Source organism: Ranitomeya variabilis, chromosome 5 (assembly GCF_051348905.1).
Source record: "Ranitomeya variabilis isolate aRanVar5 chromosome 5, aRanVar5.hap1, whole genome shotgun sequence".
NCBI classification, from domain to species: domain Eukaryota; kingdom Metazoa; phylum Chordata; class Amphibia; order Anura; family Dendrobatidae; genus Ranitomeya; species Ranitomeya variabilis.
In genome coordinates, this window is record NC_135236.1 from 678,355,066 (window position 1) to 678,368,792 (window position 13,727).

At 48.9% G+C, this 13,727-nt stretch overlaps 1 protein-coding gene across 1 annotated transcript in view; it reads left to right on the forward strand.

Moving 5' to 3' along the window:
• Window positions 1–13,727, forward strand: part of LOC143777040 (E3 ubiquitin/ISG15 ligase TRIM25-like) — a 481,784-nt gene that overhangs the window by 442,656 nt on the left and 25,401 nt on the right. The window contains exon 3 of the mRNA XM_077266955.1: window positions 6,204–6,336. The gene's annotated coding sequence lies outside the window, so the exon portion shown is untranslated. The remainder of the gene's footprint in view (window positions 1–6,203; window positions 6,337–13,727) is intronic.

The following is a 13,727-nucleotide window of genomic DNA, read 5'->3' on the forward strand; positions in this document are numbered from 1 at the left end:
TACAGAAAGAGTTGATGGAGACGATTAAAACTGTGCAGGGTGCCACCACCCATGTTGTCAGCAGGTCTGGCGATTCTGTAGATGTCGCCTTGCACTCTCCCGAACCCTCAGTCAAGCTTCCCGACACCTTTGCTGGTGAGAAGAATAAGTTTCGTACGTTTAGGGAGATTTGCAAATTGTTGTTTTTCACTAAAGGTACCTTCACATTAAAGGGAACCTGTCACCACGTTTTTGGAAGATGGGATAAAAATAGCGTTAAATAGGGGCAGAGGTGGGCGTTACATTAGTGTGTGTGTTATGCGTTTATTACCCACCTAAGTTGCCGAAATAACTTTGCAAAGTCTCCGTTTTCGCCTGTCAATCAGGCTGGTCAGGTCACATGGGCGTGGTGTCTTCACCCAGATTTGGCGTAGTTTTCCGTTGGTGGCGTAGTGGTGTGCGCATGCCCAAAGTCCGGAATCCTCTTCCAGGGGATTTAAAATAGCGCGGTGTTCGTTATTGCATTGGTGATCGGTGGGCGCGGCCATCTTCCTTTGGCCGCGCGTGCGCAGAAGCGGCGCTCTGCTGGCCGCGGCTTCAGGAAAATGGCCGCGGGATGCCGCGCGTGCGCAGATGGATATCGCGGCGGCCATTTTCCTGAAGCCGCGGCCAGCAGAGCGCCGCTTCTGCGCACGCGCGGCCAAAGGAAGATGGCCGCGCCCACCGATCACCAATGCAATAACGAACACCGCGCTATTTTAAATCCCCTGGAAGAGGATTCCGGACTTTGGGCATGCGCACACCACTACGCCACCAACGGAAAACTACGCCAAATCTGGGGGAAGACAACGCCCATGCGACCTGACCAGCCTGATTGACAGGCGAAAACGGAGACTTTGCAAAGTTATTTCGGCAACTTAGGTTGGTAATAAACGCATAACACACACACTAATGTAACGCCCACCTCTGCCCCTATTTAACGCTATTTTTATCCCATCTTCCAAAAACGTGGTGACAGGTTCCCTTTAAGCGACGCTGCAGCGATAGCGACAACGATGCCGATCGCTGCAGCGTTGCTGTTTGATCGCTGGAGAGCTGTCACACAGACCGCTCTCCAGCGACCAACGATGCCGAGGTCCCCGGGTAACCAGGGTAAACATCGGGTTACTAAGCGCAGGGCCGCGCTTAGTAACCCGATGTTTACCCTGGTTACCAGCGTAAAATGTAAAAAAAACAAACACTACATACTTACATTCGCGTCCTCCGGCGTCCGCTTCCTGCACTGACTGAGCGCCGGCCCTAACAGCAGAGCGGTGACGTCACCGCTGTGCTGTACTTTCACTTTCACTTTACGGTGCTCAGTCAGCGTGGGAAGCGGACGCCGGGGGACGCGAAGGTGAGTATGTACTGTTTGTTTTTTTTACACTGGTAACCAGGGTAAACATCGGGTTACTAAGCGCGGCCCTGCGCTTAGTAACCCGATGTTTACCCTGGTTACCAGTGTAAAACATCGCTGGTATAGTTGCTTTTGGTGTCAAACACGATGATACACGCCGGTCTGATGACCAAATAAAGTTCTGAACTTTGTTCAACGACCAGCGACATCACAGCAGGATCCAGATCGCTGCTGCGTGTCAAACTAAACAATATCGCTAGCCAGGACGCTGCAACGTCACGGATCGCTAGCGATATCGTTTAGTGTGAAGGTACCTTTAGACCTCGATCCTCTGGGAATGAGAGTCAGCGGCTGGGAATAATTATTTCCTTACTCTGGGGAAAGTCCCCAATCTTGGGCTTTCACGTTGTCTCCCACTGCCCCTGATCGGATGTCTGTGGATAGGTTTTTTGAGGCCCTAGGACTTATCTATGACGAACCAGACCGTGTTGGGGTAGCTGAGGATACTATCATGGGCCTTGCTCAGGGAAAGCTCTCAGCCAAATGGTATTGCTCGGAGTTTAGACGATGGTCGCCAGAGGTCTCATGGATCGACTCTGCACTCAGGTGCCAGGTCCGGATGGGACTATCTGACTATTTGAAGGACTCTCTGGCTCTCCATCAACCACCTAGCTCTTTAGTGGAGGCTATGACTCAGGCCATTTGGATGTATCAAAAACTAAGGGAGAGGGGTGTCATGCAGTGAGAAGGTCCTTTGCTTTCGTGTAACCCTGATGCTATGCCTCAGTCCGAGCCCATGGAGGTTAAGGAAAGGGAGAGGAGACAACAACGTGATGGGAGACTCTGCTTCTACCGTGGTAGTCCGGGACACTGGAAGAAGGACTGTCCCTCCTGTCCTCTGACTCCCAAGGTGCTGGGAAATGCCTAAGTCTGGGTAACTGTCGAGAAGGTTGCCCAGACTCTCAGGTACCTTTTTGTCCTCATCTCTTAAACTACTGTTGGAAGTAGAACTTTGTGTCAAGAACGGTTGTACCTCCACTTCAGCTTTTGTGGAATGGGGGTCATCTTTGAACTTGATTGACTGATTTGGTGGCCAAATGTTAGATAGGAACAGTCAGGTTGGAATCTCCCATTAATATCGGGACCATTGGTAAAACACCCCTCACTAAGAATGTTAAGTTTATCTCTGAGGAGTTTATCTTTAAGGTGGGGTCCTGTCATCAAGAACGTATTACATGTTTTATTATGGACAATTTACCTGCGGGACTGATGTTGGAGTTTCCCTTATTAGTGTTACATAACCCGATCAGTGATTGGGAATCTCGGGGCATTGTTAATTGGGGTTCTAATTGTTCTAAAGATTGCCTTGTTAATGTGTCTGTGTCATCCGTCAGTCTGGAGGGTATTCCGGAGTACCTGAAGGATTTTGAGGATGTATTCTTCGAAAAGGAGGCTGAGGTTCTACCACTATACCGCCCATTCAATTGTGAAGTTAATCTCGTCCCTGGTTCCAAACTGCCCAAGGCCCATTTATACAATCTCTCCGGCCCTGAGGATGAAGGATTATATCTCCGATAGCCTTCTTAAAGGGCACATTCGCCCCTCTGTGTCTCCTGTGGCGGCAGGATTCTTTTTTGTGAAGAAAAAAGATGGTGGTTTACGCTCATGCCTTGATTTTGGAGAATTAAACAAGATCACCATGAGGAACACTTACCCCCTCCCACTTATTCCTGATTTGTAGAATCAATTGTCCAGGGCCAGGTGGTTCTCTAAGTTAGACCTCAGGGGAGCATATAATCTCATCCGAATGCGGTAAGGGGATGAGTGGAAAATAGCTTTCCTCACCTCCTAGGGTTTATTTAAGAACCTGGTTATGCCTTTTGGTCTAACGTGCCAACGGTATTTCAGAATTTCATTAATCATGTTTTTTTCGGATTTCATTGGGCACTTCATGGTGGTGTATCTGGATGATATCCTTATTTATTCTGCTGGTAAAATTAATCATATGGGTCATCTCCGTGCTGTCCTCCAGAGGCTCGGAGAACTCTTTTCTAAACTGGAGAAGTGTTCATTTTTTTGTGCAAGAATTGTCCTTTCTGGGGTTTATTTAGTCTGCTTAGGGGTTTCGCATGGACCATGGAAAGGTACAGGCTATTGTTGATTGGGTGCAATCCAAAGATCTCAAAGGTCTTCAGAGATTTCTAGGTTTTGCCAATTCCTATAGAAGATTCATCAAGGGGTTTTCACAGGTGGTTAAACCCCTCACTGATTTAACTCGCAAGGGGGCTGATATAAAAAATTGGTCAGCTACAGCTTTAGCGGCATTTTCTTCTTTAAAAGAATGTTTTATGTCTGCCCCAGTACTGATTCAACCTGATCTGTCTAAAGGTACCGTCACACTAAACGATATCGCTAGCGATCCGTGACGTTGCAGCGTCCTCGCTAGCGATATCGTTTAGTTTGACACGCAGCAGCGATCAGGATCCTGCTGTGATGTCGCTGAATAAAGTCCAGAACTTTATTTGGTCGTCCGATCGCCGTGTATCGTTGTGTTTGACACCAAAAGCAACGATACCAGCGATGTTTTACACTGGTAACCAGGGTAAACATCGGGTTACTAAGCGCAGGGCCGCGCTTAGTAACCCGATGTTTACCCTGGTTACCAGCGTAAAAGTAAAAAAAACAAACAGTACATACTCACCTGCGCGTCCCCCAGCGTCTGCTTCCTGCTCTGACTGAGATCCGGCCCGAAAGTGAAAGCACAGCGGTGACGTCACCGCTCTGCTGTTAGGGCCGGAGCTCAGTCAGTGTCAGGAAGCAGACGCTGGGAGACGCGAAGGTGAGCATGTACTGTTTGTTATTTTTACTTTTACGCTGGTAACCAGGGTAAACATCGGGTTACTAAGCGCGGCCCTGCGCTTAGCAACCCGATGTTTACCCTGGTTACCCGGGGACCTCGGCATCGTTGGTCGCTGGGGAGCGGTCTGTGTGACAGCTCTCCAGCGATCAAACAGCGACGCTGCAGCGCTCGGCATAGTTGTCGCTATCGCTGCAGCGTCGCTTAATGTGACGGTACCTTTAGTCATTTATCATGGACATCGGTGATGTCTCAAGGGCCCACCACGTTAACCAATTTAAGACCCTGTGCCTTCTTTTCTAAAAAGTTTTCCTTTGTGGAAAGGAATCACGATGTGGTTTTACAGGAATTACTAGCCATTAAATTGGCTTTTGAATAATGGAGGCATTTTTTTGGAGGGTGCTGTCCATCGAATCACGGACCACAAGAACCTGCCTTATATTGAATTGGCCAAACGTTTAACCCAAGGCAGGCGAGGTGGTCACTTTTTTTTTTTTTTTTCTCGATTTTCAGTTTTCCATCACTTTTAGGCCTGGATCCAAGAATGTGAAGGCAGATGCTTTATCCTGCAGCTTGGATCCAATATCTCCTCCTGAACCTCCTTCCTCCATTCTTCAGCACGGGGTGGTTGTGGCTCGATTTTCCTCGGCGTCAGAGCGGGAGTTCCATTCCCTTGCTCCTCCTTCCACGCCGGATAATTTTTTTTGTGCCTGTCCAGTATCGATTAAGGGTGGTCCGGAAATTCCTTGACTCTGCTCTTATTGGGCATCTGGGAAACTCGGCCACGCGCAAAGCCACCATCGCTAGGCTGTTTTGGTGGTCTTCATTGGCTTCTGATGTCGCTGTATTTGAGTCTTCCTGTGAGACGTGTCCATGCTTAAACCTACCATAACCGGCCAGCTGGGGAATTAGTGCCATTGGCAATTCCAGATAAACCTTGGACCCATCTGTCCATGGATTTTATCACAGACCTTCCTCCTTCTAAGGGTAAAACTGTGGTCTGGGTGGTGGTGGATAGGTTCAGCAAACAAGTGTATTTTGTACCATTGGCAGGGCATGCAGTAACTTTGTCTAAACTTTTCTTTGAGCATGTTCTGCAATTACATGGTGTGCCTGTGAGTGTGGTCTCTGATAGAGGGGTACAATTTGTATCTACGTTCTGGACGGCTTTTTGTAAAAGGCTGGTTATCAGTTTGACCTTTTCTTCAGCCTATCATCCTGAGACCAACAGTCAGACTGAGGACCAATCAATCTTTGGAGCAGATTTTACGGTGCCCTGCCACGTCTCGTCAGGATGATTGGTGCTCTTCATTACCATTGGCAGAATTCGCATTTAATAATCATATTAATCAGTCCAATGGTACTTCCCCGTTCTTTTGCAATTATGGTTTCCACCCCCATTTTGGTGAATTTTCTTGGCTGGATGTTACCGCTGCTGTTCGCCGCTGGGTGCGGGCGCGTCCGCTCCTCCTCCCGTGCTAAGGGCTCTGCTCCCACTGCTGCGCACTCCAGCCGCTCTCTTGCTGGGTATGGGCGCGTTGCTCTCTCCTTCCCTGCAGCGGCGCGTTCCTGGCACTCTACTTCCGGGTCTGGGCGCGCCAATGACTCCCCTTTACTTCCGGTGCCTTGTTCCTCTGGAGGAATGCTGAGTCTGCGCAGGCGCTCAGGATTTTCCAGAGGGCGCAGGCGCATTGTACCCATTTCTACTTCCTGGGGTCACCAAGGTTAGTAATCCCAGCAGCCAATCCCGCTCCTGCCTCTGCTATAAGAGGCAGTCTCTCCTGCTTCTTGGTGCCTGATTGTCATAGCCTTGCTATTGCGTCTGGCCCTTCCTGTTCTAGTACCGTGTACTCTCTCCGTCAGTTCCTTCGCTTACGCCTCTTTGTCCGTTTTTGTCTCCTTAGGGTTCCTCTCCTGTTCTTGGATATTCCCTTTTCTAGTTGCTAAATTTTAACCTTTTGTTTCCCACAGCCTCTCTCCGTTCCGGCTTCCCAGTCCTCCAGTTACTCCACTGTACACCCGGGTCTCCCGCCTGAATCTACTCTCAAGCACCAGCAGTCTCTCCTTCCTTCTTGGAGCCGTCCCTCTTGGTACTCCACCGTGGGTAAGTGACCTCTGGGCATGCTCCTGACGGTCCCTGTATAGGGATCGGTTCTACTCTAGGTCCGCTCGCCCAGGGGTAGGTCTTCCGACAGTCCAGAGGGTCCACTCTAGTTTTCCCTGCTCAGCCTGTTATAGTACAATCAGGCCATGGACCCCGCAAGTACCCCCTTTTTGGCCCAGAAGGAGTTGGCCCATTTGCGTGACAACCAGCAGCGCATAATGGCCTTCATGAAGACTATGGAGTCATGCTTGACCTCTCTGCAAGCTGCTGACCCAGTGAATGCCGCCCAGCTGACTAGCCTTCAGCAGGAGCTCTCCCAGCAGCGAGATACTCATACCCGCATGCTGAGCTATATGGCTTCTATTGATGATCGCCTGTTTAATTTACAGTCTGTCCCTGCTGCTTCTGCGCCAGCATCCCCTCTTGACTCCAGTTCTTCGTCCACCTCCCATCCTCCTCCTCCTCGTCTAGATAAACCCCCTAGGTACGGTGGCGATCCCAAGCTCTGCAGAGGGTTTCTGAACCAATGCCATCTCCATTTCGAGCTTCTGCCCCAGCAGTACCCCTCGGATCGAGCTACAGTAGCGTTTATTGTGTCCCATTTGGAGGGGGAGGCTTTAGCTTGGATTAATCCCTTGTGGGAGCGTGATGATCCCGTAGTCTCCCACTTAGAGGATTTTCTTGAGACCTTTCGTAAGGTTTTTGATGAGCCCGGACGTTTAGCTTCTACAACAGAGTCCCTCTTTAACTTGCGTCAGGGTTCCTTATCTGTCGGACAATATGCCATCCGTTTTCGTACTTTGGCTTTGGAACTTGGGTGGAACAATGAGGCTCTTGTGGGCGCTTTTTGGCGGGGTCTGTCAAGTCGGATTAAGGACCAGCTTGCCGGACATGACACTCCAACTACTCTAGAGGATCTTATCTCCCTCGCTACCCGAATAGACCTCCGCTTTCAAGAGCGATCTCGTGAGTCTGCTAGGGAGAGGAGACCTAATTCTTCTATGCCTTCTTTCCGTCAGTCCAGTAGTCCTCGTGTTCCCACTACTACTTCTTCTACCTCTCCTACACCTGAACCCATGCAAGTGGATCGAGTAAGGATGGCAGAGCAGCGCCGAAAAGAGAGGCGTACTCAGGGCCTCTGCTTTTATTGTGGTAGTGCCGCCCACTTGCTACGCAGCTCCCTAGAGAGACTGGAAAACTCCTCTGCCTAGGACAGGTAAGAGAGGCCTCCCTAGGTGACCCGGTTTCATCTCAACCTTTGACTCTTTCTGTTTTACTTGTTTCCAACCAGGGTCGTTCCTCCGAAGTCGCGTATGTGGATTTGGGCGCGGCAGGTAATTTTATTAGTTTTGAGGCGGCTCGGAGGCTTCGCATTCTAGTTCTCTCTTTGGACTCCCCTCGTCTAATTGCTTCGGTGGATGGAAGACCTTTACAAGAGGCAATTTCATTAGTTACTGAAGAGGTGGAATTACAAATCGGGGCTCTTCATCATGAAAAAATTGCTTTTTATGTTCTGCCGAATCTCTCTCATGCCTTATTGCTCGGTCTTCCGTGGCTTCGGGTCCATGAGCCTACTCTTAATTGGCGTTAAGGAGATGTGCTACGGTGGGGTCTTACTTGTCATGATCGATGTCTACGGTCTGTCTGCCCAGTCTCCTCTCCTCAATCCACTTGTGTTCCTGTTGGTTTACCGTCTCCTTACTGGTCTTATGCGGACATCTTCAACAAGAAAGAGGCTGAAAATCTTCCTCCACATCGTTCCTACAATTGTCCGATTGATCTCCTTCCCGGTTGTTCTCCACCTAGAGGAAGAATCTACCCTCTATGTCCGAGTATATTCAAGAGAACCTGGCTAAAGGATTCATCCGAAAATCTTCCTCTCCTGCTGGAGCGGGGTTTTTCTTTGTAAAAAAGGACAGATCCTTACAACCTTGTATTGACTATCGTGGATTGAACAACATCACAGTCAAGAATGTTGCTCTTATTCCGGAGCTTTTTGACCGTCTTCGAGGTGCTCGTATTTTTACTAAGCTTGACTTGCGAGGTGCTTACAATTTAGTCCGTATTCGCTCCGGTGACGAGTGGAAGACCGCCTTTAACACCCGGGATGGCCACTATGAATATTTAGTTATGCCTTTCGGCCTCTGCAATGCTCCCGCGGTTTTCCAAGAATTCGTCAAAGATGTTTTCCGAGATCTCTTCTACTCATGTGTAGTAGTATATTTGGATGACATCCTTGTTTTTTCTCCAGATCTCCCATTGCATCAAAAGAGTGTTTGCAAAGTCTTGCAACGTCTGAGAGATAATCACCTGTATGCCAAGTACGAGAAATGTGTGTTCGAGCAAACCTCCTTGCCGTTCCTTGGATACATCATCTCGGATTCTGGTCTTAAGAGGGACCCGAAAAGGTGAATGCCATTGTTAACTGGCCGCGACCCTGCGGAGTGAAAGCCATCCAACGGTTTATCGGATTTGCCAATTATTACAAGCAATTCATTCCGCGTTTTTCATCTGTGATCCATTCTCTTTCCTCTCTCACCCGTAAAAGTTCCTGCTCAAAGATATGGGCCCCGGAAGCTGAGAGGTCCTTTGTTTTGCTTAAGAAGTCTTTTTCCACCGCTCCAGTCTTGCATCATCCAGAGGTTAACAAACCCTTCATTCTGGAGGTAGACGTTTCTACGGGTGCCGGAGCTGTGCTCTCGCAAAAAACCTCTGAAGGTCGGATGGTTCCCTGCGGCTTCTACTCTAAAGCCTTTTCGACTTCAGAACGGAACTATACCATTGGTGATCGTGAGTTGTTGGCCATCAAACCGGCTTTGGAGGAATGGAGGTATGTGCTAGAAGGATCTGTACATCCATTTGTAATTTTCTCAGATCATAAGAATCTTGCGTACTTGCAAACTGCGCAAAGATTAAACCCTCGACAAGCCAGATGGTCTCTATTTTTTGCCCATTTCGAATATGAGCTACGCTTTCGACCGGGCAAAAAGAACGTTAAAGCAGACGCTCTGTCTAGGTCTTTTCAGCCGCCGGATACAGTGGAAGAGCCAGCATACATCATTGATCCCTCTAAAGTTATAACTGTAGCTCCCTTACAGATTATTCGTCCTCCACCAGGTAAAACCCTTGTCTCGGACTGCGACACAGGGAGGGTGCTATCCTGGGGTCATTCTTCTAAATTGGCTGGTCACGCAGGGTCCAAGAAGACTTTCTGCCTCATCTCTCGGTACTACTGGTGGCCTACGTTACGTCAAGACGTCAAAGAATTTGTCGCATCTTGTCCCTCCTGTGTCAGGAACAAAGTACCCAGACAACTACCGTTTGGAAATCTGCTTCCTCTTCCAGTTCCGTCTGCGCCTTGGCAACATATTGCCATGGATTTTATTACCGACTTACCCAGCTCTTCCAGATGTACAGTCATCCTTGTTGTGGTGGACAGGTTCTCGAAGATGGCTCACTTTATTTCGATGCCCGGTTTACCCTCTGCTCCTGAGTTGGCGAACATTTTCATCCAGAACATCTTTAGACTCCATGGCTTTCCTCTGCACATCGTGTCGGACAGAGGAGTACAATTTACTTCCCATTTTTGGAGAGCCCTGTGCAAACTCCTAAGGGTGTGTCTCTAGATTTTTCTTCCGCTTATCACCCTCAAACCAATGGTCAAGCAGAACGAACAAACCAGACTTTAGCCGCCTTTCTGCGACACTTCACTTAAGGTACCGTCACATTTAGCGACGCTGCAGCGATCTAGACAACGATCCCGATCGCTGCAGCGTCGCTGTGTGGTCGCTGGAGAGCTGTCACACAGACAGCTCTCCAGCGACCAACTATGCGAAGTCCCCTGGTAACCAGGGTAAACATCGGGTTACTAAGCGCAGGGCCGCGCTTATTAACCCGATGTTTACCCTGGTTACCAGCGTAAACGTAAAAAAAACAAACACTACATACTTACATTCCGGTGTCTGTCCCCCGGCGCTGTGCTTCTCTCTGCACTGTGTAAGCGCCACCCGGAAAGCACAGCGGTGACGTCACCGCTGTGCTCTGCTTTCCGGCCGGCTGGCGCTTACACAGTGCAGAGAAGCACAGCGCCGGGGGACAGACACCGGAATGTAAGTATGTAGTGTTTGGGTTTTTTTACGTTTACGCTGGTAACCAGGGTAAACATCGGGTTACTAAGCGCGGCCCTGCGCTTAGTAACCCGATATTTACCCTGGTTACCATTGTAAAACATTGCTGGCATTGTTGCTTTTGCTGTCAAATACGACGATACACGCCGATCTGACGACCAAATAAAGTTCTGAACTTTCAGCAACGACCAGCGATATCACAGCGGGATCCAGATCGCTGCTGCGTGTCAAACACAACGATATCGCTATCCAGGACGCTGCAACGTCACGGATCGCTATCGTTATCGTTGCAAAGTCGCTTAGTGTGAAGGTACCTTCATGCTCATAATGACTGGGTCAATCTGCTCCCTTGGGCGGAGTTTGCTTACAATAACCACTCCAGTGAAGCCTCTGTGAGAACTCCTTTTTTACTCTTCGCCACGACAGCACCCCACTGGAGAGAGGGATCCGCCCCGCAGGAACAGGAAACCTATTGAGAAATAAAATGGGGCGGTCCGCCTCTCCTCCTCAGTTTAGGTTTCCTGTTCCTGCAGGAACGACAGGATTTCTATGAAGATAAAATACCTGGGCATGCAAGCCGCCTGTGCGGTGTCTTTTAAGAACGGCAGGGGCTGCAGTCCAGAGGCAGCGTCGGGGGAGATCCGTTTGACGGCTCCCTCCTCGCCTGACAGAAGCCCGGATGATGACCTGGTCCGGGTAGGGCCGCCGGGCATCATTTCCGAAGCAGGTGGCGATAGCAGGCGCCGGAATCCTCGCTGATCAGGTGAGGACTGCGCACGCGCCGACCACCACCAAGGATTTACCCGGAAGTATAGTTTGAACTTCCGGAGTATCCAAGCTGCGGCCGGCGGCGGGGGGAAGGTGCGGTCCTTGCGCATGCGCAATATGGAGGACGCTTAGGCGCCATATTTAAATCAAATGAGCGCCACTATCTGGCGATGTAAGATGTCATCCCCAGGTGCCATGGACCCTGAAACAGGAGACCAAGTACCCCCTGCCAAAGATCGTCCCAGCAAAGGATCTTCAGACACCGGTCATAAGAGCGGTTCGGTGGTCAGATCCAGGACAGGATCTCGGGCTTCTGATCCGGTATTATCAGCTTCACTGGGTGAGTGTGAGTGACTCTACCTATTAAGCTAATGCTATTTCCCCTCTCTCTCTCTCCTCCCTTCCCTCCTTCTCTCAGCGCACGGGTCAGGGTAAAAAACGTGAAAAAACAAAACATAAAGAATGTGCTCTATGTAGCCAGCCCCTACCCGACTCATACCCCAAAAAACTTTGTCAAGGCTGTATAACTGAAACCACACAAGGAGCGGCAATGTCCATTACGGACTTGCGTACCATTATCAGGGAAGAATTAAGAGCTATATCCCAAGATAAACCGCATAAAGCCAAACCCAAAATACCGACACCCTCGTCAAATTCAGACAGTGACCAGGTTGTGTGTTCAGACGCCTCCCTATCATCATCATCATCATCATCATCATCATCATCATCTTCATCGTCTGAAATTGAGGGACGTCCTTGCTTCCCGGTGGAAAGTGTGGACAATTTAGTGAAATCAATACGAGACACTATGGGGTGTGAAGAGACAAAAGGAGCACAAACCACGCAAGATATAATGTTTGCGGGTTTGGCAGAGAGAAAAAGGAGATGCTTTCCGGTCATACCGGCAGTAAAAGCGTTAATAAAAAGGGAGTGGGAAAAGCAAGATCAGAGAAGCTTTTTACCCTCATCGTCAAAACGAAAATACCCGTTTAGTGACGACGAGCTTCTCACATGGACAAAAGTCCCTAAAGTTGACGCTGCTGTAGCCTCTACCTCGAAGCAGTCAACTTTGCCTGTAGAAGATGCGGGACTGCTCTCGGATCCTCTGGATCGCAAAGCCGAGTCCTCCCTAAAAAGATCCTGGGAGGCAACTACGGGAATATTTAAGCCAGCAGTAGCAAGCACTTGCACAGCCAGATCAATGCTCATATGGATAGATCAATTGGACCAACAAATTGAGAATAAAACCCCAAGAGAGAAATTACGGGCAGCCATCCCCTTAATACGGGGTGCAGCAGCCTTTATGGCGGACGCATCCGCGGACTCCATTCGGTTAGCGGCAAGGTCTGCAGGTCTGGTAAACAACGCAAGGCGTGCACTATGGATGAAAAGCTGGAAGGGCGATGCGCAGTCAAAATCGAAAATATGCGCCATCCCATGTGAGGGTGAGTTCCTCTTTGGCAAAACTCTAGATGACATACTAAAGAAGGCGAAAGACAGGAAAAAAGCTTTTCCTGACTCTTCCATTCCCTTTTATAGGAGAGCCTTCAAAAGGAGACCGTTTGGCAAAAGAAAGCAAACGGATAGGTCTACAACATGGACCGCTAAAGATGAAAAGCAGAGAGGTACCATGTTCAGAAGACCCAACCCCTCAAAAGATAACAAATACTGAGGATATACCAGTTGGGGGTAGACTGAAGTTTTTCACTACTCAATGGGAAAAGATAACATCTAGCTCGTGGGTTTTAAATATCATCCGAGATGGAATTAAATTAAAATTCTCTCGTGTCCCCCACGAGTCTTATATTATAACATCTTTCAGCTCGCCTATACAGCAACAGGCGTTAGAGCTTGAAATTCAAACCCTATTATCAAAACGGGTCCTAGTCCAAGTTCCGGTGGGACAGGAGGGTAGGGGGTTCTACTCTCCCCTATTCTTAATTTCTAAGCCCGACGGTTCTTTCAGGACAATCATTAACCTTAAAAAACTCAACTTATTTATCGAAAATTATACCTTTAAAATGGAGTCCATTAGATCCACCATAAAGCTCCTCTTCCCAAATTGTATGATGGCGGGCATTGATCTAAAGGATGCTTACTATCATCTCCCTATTCATGATAGATACCAAAAATTCCTCAGAGTGGCGGTAAAAATCAACAACGAGGTTCGTCACTTCCAGTATGCGGCTCTGCCCTTCGGCCTCTCAACAGCGCCGAGGATCTTCACCAAGATAATGCTAGAGGTGATGTCCTATCTTCGCCAGAAGGAAACTTTGATTGTGCCCTATCTGGATGACTTTTTGGTAATAGGAAATTCAGTTACTCAATGTTCTGATCGTTTAGCTCATGCAATTTCCTCTCTACAGGACCTGGGCTGGATAATCAATACCGAAAAATCCAGACTCACTCCACTTTCCCGTCAAGCGTTCTTGGGGTTCCATTTAGACTCTATATCTCAAAAGTGTCTTCTACCACAGGTAAAAATTCAACTGATCA